Raw genomic sequence first — 9,095 nt, 5'->3', positions numbered from 1 at the left:
GCTGTTGGTTGTATGCACAGATTTAGGGGGAGAAGGAGTACCCTTGTGCATTTGTGTGTCTTACTAGTTGCATCCATAACTAGTAATTCTGTTTTTGTTGAACAGATTTAGGGGGAGGAGAAGTACCCTTGTGCATGTGTGTATTACTAGTAGCCATAGCTAGTAATTGTTTTGCTTCTCCTGCTGATTAAACTACTGTTATGTTGTTTAACTGCTGATAGTTTACCTTGTGAACAAAAAGGACAGATATATGTTTTAGCCAAAATTTGCCAAAGGGGGAGTTTGTTGATTCTAAGTGTTGGCAGCAATTTTGGTAAAATAAAGAGTGTTCACAAGATGTTATGTGTGATGTCTTAACAAGAGATATCCTATGTACCTGCTGGAGTTCAAGAACATGTGCATGCAGGATTGTTTCAGAATGCCACATACAATGCCATGGCTTCTGATATTGGATGTACCTGCTGGAGCTTAATTGAAAGATATGTTCATGCAGGATTGTTTCAGATGACATACACTAGGTCATGACATCTGATATGGCTGTACCTGCTGGAAGTTATAAAAGGAATTATTGGATTATGCAGGATTTTTCCAGGATGTCAGACCCGATGTCATGACATCCTGTACACAGAACATTCAGTATGAATGTCTGGTGTTTTGTGATTGCACTATTAATGGCAATCTTTGGATGATTGAAGATATGATTAGCTTACGCATTCAATCATGGATTACAACTAAATTTACTTATTTTCCAAGGAGATCTATACAACTATTATAAAAAGATTTGATTGGAAAATAGATTTAGGGTTTTCAAGATGTCCAAGCCCAGCTGGATGCTTCTATAAAAAGGGACTTAGAAAACCTGTTTGAACACACAACCAAGACTGAGTGAAATATAGAGAGAGAGCTAGGGTTTGTGTCTGTTTAGTCGTAAGACTTGTAGGTCATTCAAGTCATCCATTGATGATTGAATTGGACTGATTTGTGGTTGTAATTTGTCACTCTAAAGCTGTTAAGCAAGAGTGTGTGTCTTCTTGATCAAAGCTGTGAAGCAAGATCAAGAGTGTGTCTTCTTGATTGAAACTGTGAAGTAAAATCAAGAGTGTGTAATTGAAAAGTTTTTTCTTTTCACAAGGGATTGTTGTTTAAGATCACTGGTGTGTGATTGTAGGGAAGTGAGTGGGTTCTCATATCTAAGAGTGCTTAGGTAGAAATTGCACGGGTAGAGATTGTTGGTGTAAGCCCTAGAGGCCAATACTTTTGGTACTTGTATCGAATTATTTATTAATAATTAAAAGGCTTTTTCTTTATTATGTTTGATTAATAAAGTCCCTAGAATAGCTAGTCCGTTTAATGTATCAAGTATGACTTAATCATGAGATCACATTAAACATAAGAACACTATTCTTAAAGTATCCGTAGTCGAGCTTTATTGTGAAGTGGGATAACATTAAAGCATTAAGACTATTATGTTTGTAGACTGATGATCACATCTCATGGATCATGGATAAAGAGTTATCAAGTCTTAAACATAGGTATGAATATTAAGAGTAATATTCATACCGGATTGACCCGCTATGAGAATACTATATAGAAAGTTATGCAAAGTGTCATAAGTTATTCTCATGGTGATAATGGTGTATACCACTCTTCGACCTGAAACCACTGTGGACCCTAGATGTAGAGTCGAGTGCTTTATTGCTGATCCAACGTTGTCCGTAACTGGATAACCATAAAGACAGTTGATGGGTACTCCACGAAGCATGCTGAGGGACATGAGTGATCTAGATGGAATTTGCCCATCCTGCGTAACAGGATAAATGTCTATGGGCCCAATATTGAACTAGACAAGGATGACACGGTCTATACCTTGTGTTCAATATAGACATAAGGGCAAAGGGGTAATTATACACATAATTATTATCACAGAAGGACTTGTCAGATCACATGACATTTTCGTGGCTTGGGTAGCAGTGATGTGTTGCTAGATACCGCTCACTTATTATTATGTTAAATATGTGATTTAATATAATTGCCAACGCCATGAAAACCTATAGGGTCACACACAAAGGACGGATTGATGAGAGATAGAGTAACTAAGGAACATCATAAGGTACGGTGTACTTAAGTAGAATACGAAATATGGTAAGGTACCAAATACTTAAGTGATTTTGGCATATTATGAGATATGGGCCAAAATACACTTAAGTGGGCTTTTTAGCTTGAAGCCCACACAAGTGGTTCTATAAATAGAACCCTTGGGTAGAAGCATTGTCACTTAGACTCAAACTCAAGTGAAGACTTGGAATTTCGTTTCCCTCTCTCTCTCTCACTCAAAGCCTTCATTCGTACCAGCTAGCACTGAGATTGAAGGAATCCGTTCGTGTGGACTGAGTAGAGACGTTGTCATTGTTCAACGTTCGTGATCGCCACAAGAGGTAACGATTCTATCACTGATCATGCCCATTCGTAAGGATCATTAAAGGATAAAATGCATGCATTCTGAAGTTCAAGCTGTTTCAAATGGATGTAAAAAGTGCCTTCCTGAATGGCTACTTAAATGAAGAAGTATATGTTGAACAGCCTAAAGGATTCACAGATCCAAATCTTCCACAACATGTGTACAGATTAAAGAAAGCCCTTTATGGGTTGAAGCAAGCTCCCAGGGCTTGGTATGAGAGACTCACCATGTTCCTCACTGACAATGGATACAAAAAGGGAGGTATTGACAAAACTCTATTTGTGAAGAATGAAGGAGGAAAGCTCATGGTGGCACAAATATGTGTAGATGATATTGTTTTTGGTGGGATGTCAGAACAAATGGTTGAACATTTTGTTAGAAAAATGCAATCTGAGTTTGAGATGAGCCTTGTTGGAGAACTGACCTACTTTCTTGGGCTACAAGTCAAACAGATGGAAGACTCTATCTTTCTATCTCAAAGCAAGTATGCCAAGAACATTGTGAAGAAGTTTGGAATGGAAAATGCAAGCCATAAAAGGACACCTGCTCCTACTCATGTGAAAATCTCCAAAGACGAAAATGGTGTCAGTGTAGATCAGAGTCTATACATAAGCATGATAGGAAGTCTCCTATATCTCACAGCAAGCAGACCTGACATTGCATTTGCTGTAGGTGTTTGTGCTAGGTATCAAGCTGAACCAAAAGTCAGTCACATAAACCAAGTGAAGAGAATACTGAAATATGTCAATGGCACCAGTGACTATGGGATGTTGTATACTCATGGATCTGGATCCATGTTGACTGGGTACTGTGATGCTGATTGGGCTAGAAGTGCTGATGATAGGAAAAGCACATCTGGGGGATGCTTCTTTTTGGGGAACAATCTGATTTCATGGTTTAGCAAGAAACAAAAATGTGTATCTCTATCCACTGCTGAAGCTGAATACATAGCAGCTGGGAGTAGTTGTTCTCAACTGGTCTGGATGAAGCAGATGTTGTCTGAATACAATGTCACACAAGAAGTCATGACAATATACTGTGATAACATGAGTGCCATAAATATTTCCAAAAATCCTATTCAACATAACAGGACAAAGCACATTGACATTCGTCATCACTTCATCAGAGAACTAGTAGAAGAGAAGTTCATAACTCTAGAGCATGTTACTACTGAAAAGCAATTAGCAGACACTTTCACTAAAGCTTTGGATGCCAATCAATTTGAATGTTTAAGGGGGAAGTTGGGGATCTGTGTTCATGAGAACCTATAGCAAGCAAAGGAGTGTGTGGTTATCCCAGAGGATATTTCTGCCTGGGAAAACTGTGTTGTGGCAAGGACTAGACTGTGTGGCTGGAAGCTATTCTGATGCTGATGTTTGAAAGATTGAAGTTTTATATAAGGTCACCTTTGGTCAATTTTGACTAAAAAGGGGGAGAGGTGCTGGAGTTAAGGATGTCTGATATGATGCACAGGTGTTGATGTTGAAATAGATGTCAAAATGACATTCTGGCTGGTACAGGTGCTGGAGTTACAGTAGCTGTTGGTTCTATGCATAGATTTAGGGGGAGAAGGAGTACCCTTGTGCATTTGTGTGTCTTACTAGTTGCATCCATAACTAGTAATTCTGTTTTTGTTGAACAGATTTAGGGGGAGGAGAAGTACCCTTGTGCATGTGTGTATTACTAGTAGCCATAGCTAGTAATTGTTTTGCTTCTCCTGCTGATTAAACTACTGTTATGTTGTTTAACTGCTGATAGTTTACCTTGTGAACAAAAAGGACAGATATATGTTTTAGCCAAAATTTTCCAAAGGGGGAGTTTGTTGATTCTAAGTGTTGGCAGCAATTTTGGTAAAATAAAGAGTGTTCACAAGATGTTATGTGTGATGTCTTAACAAGAGATATCCTATGTACCTGCTGGAGTTCAAGAACATGTGCATGCAGGATTGTTTCAGAATGCCACATACAATGCCATGGCTTCTGATATTGGATGTACCTGCTGGAGCTTAATTGAAAGATATGTTCATGCAGGATTGTTTCAGATGACATACACTAGGTCATGACATCTGATATGGCTGTACCTGCTGGAAGTTATAAAAGGAATTATTGGATTATGCAGGATTTTTCCAGGATGTCAGACCCGATGTCATGACATCCTATACACAGAACATTCAGTATGAATGTCTGGTGTTTTGTGATTGCACTATTAATGGCAATCTTTGGATGATTGAAGATATGATTAGCTTACGCATTCAATCATGGATTACAACTAAATTTACTTATTTTCCAAGGAGATCTATACAACTATTATAAAAAGATTTGATTGGAAAATAGATTTAGGGTTTTCAAGATGTCCAAGCCCAGCTGGATGCTTCTATAAAAAGGGACTTAGAAAACCTGTTTGAACACACAACCAAGACTGAGTGAAATATAGAGAGAGAGCTAGGGTTTGTGTCTGTTTAGTCGTAAGACTTGTAGGTCATTCAAGTCATCCATTGATGATTGAATTGGACTGATTTGTGGTTGTAATTTGTCACTCTAAAGCTGTTAAGCAAGAGTGTGTGTCTTCTTGATCAAAGCTGTGAAGCAAGATCAAGAGTGTGTCTTCTTGATTGAAACTGTGAAGTAAAATCAAGAGTGTGTAATTGAAAAGTTTTTTCTTTTCACAAGGGATTGTTGTTTAAGATCACTGGTGTGTGATTGTAGGGAAGTGAGTGGGTTCTCATATCTAAGAGTGCTTAGGTAGAAATTGCACGGGTAAAGATTGTTGGTGTAAGCCCTAGAGGCCAATACTTTTGGTACTTGTATCGAATTATTTATTAATAATTAAAAGGCTTTTTCTTTATTATGTTTGATTAATAAAGTCCCTAGAATAGCTAGTCCGTTTAATGTATCAAGTATGACTTAATCATGAGATCACATTAAACATAAGAACACTATTCTTAAAGTATCCGTAGTCGAGCTTTATTGTGAAGTGGGATAACATTAAAGCATTAAGACTATTATGTTTGTAGACTGATGATCACATCTCATGGATCATGGATAAAGAGTTATCAAGTCTTAAACATAGGTATGAATATTAAGAGTAATATTTATACCGGATTGACCCGCTATGAGAATACTATATAGAAAGTTATGCAAAGTGTCATAAGTTATTCTCATGGTGATAATGGTGTATACCACTCTTCGACCTGAAACCACTGTGGACCCTAGATGTAGAGTCGAGTGCTTTATTGCTGATCCAACGTTGTCCGTAACTGGATAACCATAAAGACAGTTGATGGATACTCCACGAAGCATGCTGAGGGACATGAGTGATCTAGATGGAATTTGCCCATCCTGCGTAACAGGATAAATGTCTATGGGCCCAATATTGAACTAGACAAGGATGACACGGTCTATACCTTGTGTTCAATATAGACATAAGGGCAAAGGGGTAATTATACACATAATTATTATCACAGAAGGACTTGTCAGATCACATGACATTTTCGTGGCTTGGGTAGCAGTGATGTGTTGCTAGATACCGCTCACTTATTATTATGTTAAATATGTGATTTAATATAATTGCCAACGCCATGAAAACCTATAGGGTCACACACAAAGGACGGATTGATGAGAGATAGAGTAACTAAGGAACATCGTAAGGTACGGTGTACTTAAGTAGAATACGAAATATGGTAAGGTACCAAATACTTAAGTGATTTTGGCATATTATGAGATATGGGCCAAAATACACTTAAGTGGGCTTTTTAGCTTGAAGCCCACACAAGTGGTTCTATAAATAGATCATTAAAGTAGAAAATTTTAAATTCCGCTGCGTTTTGGATCGCCATTCTCCTTCAGTGGTATCAGAGCCACTTACGAAACCATGAATCTGATAACTGTTTATTTTCTGTATTAATACGATTAAAGACAGAATGAATCAAAGATTAAATTGAGATCGATCAAGTTATATATATGATATAAGTAATCCTGATGCAAAATACATTATATATGATATAGTGTTCCTGTTTCATTCATTCAAACACTTAATGGTTGTTTTCCTTTGAGCGATCAATGGTCGTTAGCTTCTTGATCCGACATTAGTATGGTGAAGCAATGACGTGTTGATCAATCATACTGAATCAACAATTGAGATGTGTTTGACGGTTTGAAATTGGTGCATCAGGGTTAGTGACGGCACAAGGGTTGTGTTGTCTGAGAGTTATGCGATTGGGGTTGTGACTGCACAAGAGTTGTGCTTTCTAAACACTTTTTTGAACAGTGTTAACCGGTTAACGCATATGGTTAACCGATTAACGCGAAATGGAATACAACTTTCTAATAGTTTTTCAATAGTGTTAACCGGTTAACGTATTTGGTTAACCGGTTAACGCAAAACAGAATACAAATTATGAACAGATTTTCAAACAGTGTTAACCGGTTAACGTATATGGTTAACCGGTTAACGCAAGGCAAAATTCACCCGTTCGGCTAACTCTGCATAATGTGATCGGTCGTCGAGATTTAATTTGGTTTTAATTGATTAAAAGAATTAAAATTGATAATAATAATAATGTGTTTATTATTGTCTTGTGGTGATCGGTTATGGCCTTAGTTTTCCTTTATTTTGTTTTGGGTTTTAAAATACGACCTGTGTGTCGTGCCTCTCTTTTAACCTCTCAATGTAACTTCTTTTCTCATCTCACTCCCTCTTATGTAAAACGAGTTTCTTTATGTAATGTAATGTTATGAAGAAAGCAGAGAAGTCAGTGCCAAAGGAGGACAACCTTGAAGATCTTGCTTGGAGAAGCTTAGATCGTTATTAGGTTAGCTTAGGTTCTCTCATTGGCTTGGGAGAACAATTGCGCTAGGGGCCATAACTGTTTCATTATATATGTATGTTGATGCATGTGAATGTATGTTGATGCATGTGAGAGACGATTTATATGATAAATAAGCCGGTGAGATCAGAATAATTGCAAATTCCCTCAAATTAAATATTAAGTTTATGCTTTCCAAGTTTTAGCACTCATCAAGACTAGTATTGGATAATGTAGGTTTCGCCTACGTGAGGTGCATGTTCTATATTAGTAAGGTGCGATGGGATAATTGTAATATCAAACTGCTAAAACAATGGGTCAAACTTAACTAAACAAATTATAATAATATTATATATGTTTGCTTTCCAAGTTTTAGCACTCATCAAGACTAGTATCGGATAATATAGGTTTCGCCTACGCGAGGTGCATGTTCTATATTAGTAAGGTGCGATGGGATAATTGTAATATCCAACTGCTAAAACGATAGGTCAAACTTAATTATAATAATATTATATATGTTTAGAAGCAAGAGTTGGGAATGATCCATATGATGGATTGGAATAAGGAGTTATTCACCCAACTGAAATTTTCGAGAGTTGTATGAGATACAATTGGAAGGAGTTCCTACCTAATTAACCTAGTTTTGTGTAATCCGCCTACGCAGACTTAGAACGAAGTGAAATATGGATCTCGACCCACTAGAAAATCTTCCAACAGGATTTTCCGAATCAAATGATGAGGGTCATTTGTTTTGAGTAAAATATTGGGAACATATTTAATTAAAGGCCTAATTAAATATGTTAATGATACTTATATTTTCATTAATTCTCATGTAGATTACCATGACAACAAATACCTCTAATAACATCTTACAATCAATCCTTGACAAAGAAAAATTGTCTGGGACGAATTTTCTGGATTGGCACCGAAACCTGAGGATTGTCCTCAAACATAATAGAAAGCTGTATGTCTTGGAGACACCTGTTCCTGAAGAGGAACCTCCTAGTTCTGCACCTAAGGCACAAAGAGATGCTTATAAGAAGCATGTCGATGATGCCAATGAAACTGCTTGTCTCATGCTGGATGTCATGAACTCAGAGTTGCAAAAGCAACATGAGAACATGACAGCGTTCGATATGATCGAACACCTGAAGATGCTCTATCAAGAGCAAGCAAGACATGAAAGGTTTGAAGTTTCAAAAGCCCTTTTTCAAGGCAAGTTAGCTGAGGGAGCCCCTGTAGGTCCCCATGTGCTCAAGATGATTAGGTATGTGGAAAATCTTGAGAGATTGAGTTTTCCCCTCGGAAAGGAACTTGCGACTGATTTGATTTTGCAATCGTTGCCAAATAGATTCAGTCAATTTCTTCTAAATTTCAATATGAATGATATGGACAAATCTCTTCCTGAACTGCTAGCCATGTTAAGAACTACTGAGCAGAATCTGAAGACAAAAAGGAAGTCCATTCTGATGATCAGAAATGGAAAGAGACAGAACAAAAGGCCCACCAAGCAGGATGATAAAGGGAAAGGCAAGGAAGTTGCCAAACCCATACCCACAGTTGCTGCTTTGAAGCCTAGTGGAGGCATAGCAAAGGCAGGCACCTGCTTCCATTGCGGTAAGACCGGACACTGGAAGAGAAACTGCCCAAAGTACTCGGAAGATGACAAAATCTCCATTCACAGGAAAAGGTGAAAGAGCTAATGATCTTTTGGCCCTCATACATACTGATGTATGTGGACCACTGAACATACCAGCCAGAGGAGGTTTTCAGTACTTCATCACATTTACTGATGATTTCAGTAGATATGGTTATGTGTATTTAATGAAACAC

This window comes from Lathyrus oleraceus, chromosome 1 (genome assembly GCF_024323335.1).
Source record: "Lathyrus oleraceus cultivar Zhongwan6 chromosome 1, CAAS_Psat_ZW6_1.0, whole genome shotgun sequence".
NCBI classification, from domain to species: domain Eukaryota; kingdom Viridiplantae; phylum Streptophyta; class Magnoliopsida; order Fabales; family Fabaceae; genus Lathyrus; species Lathyrus oleraceus.
The sequence above is the reverse complement of the archived record's forward strand: the minus strand, read 5'-3'. Positions refer to the sequence as shown.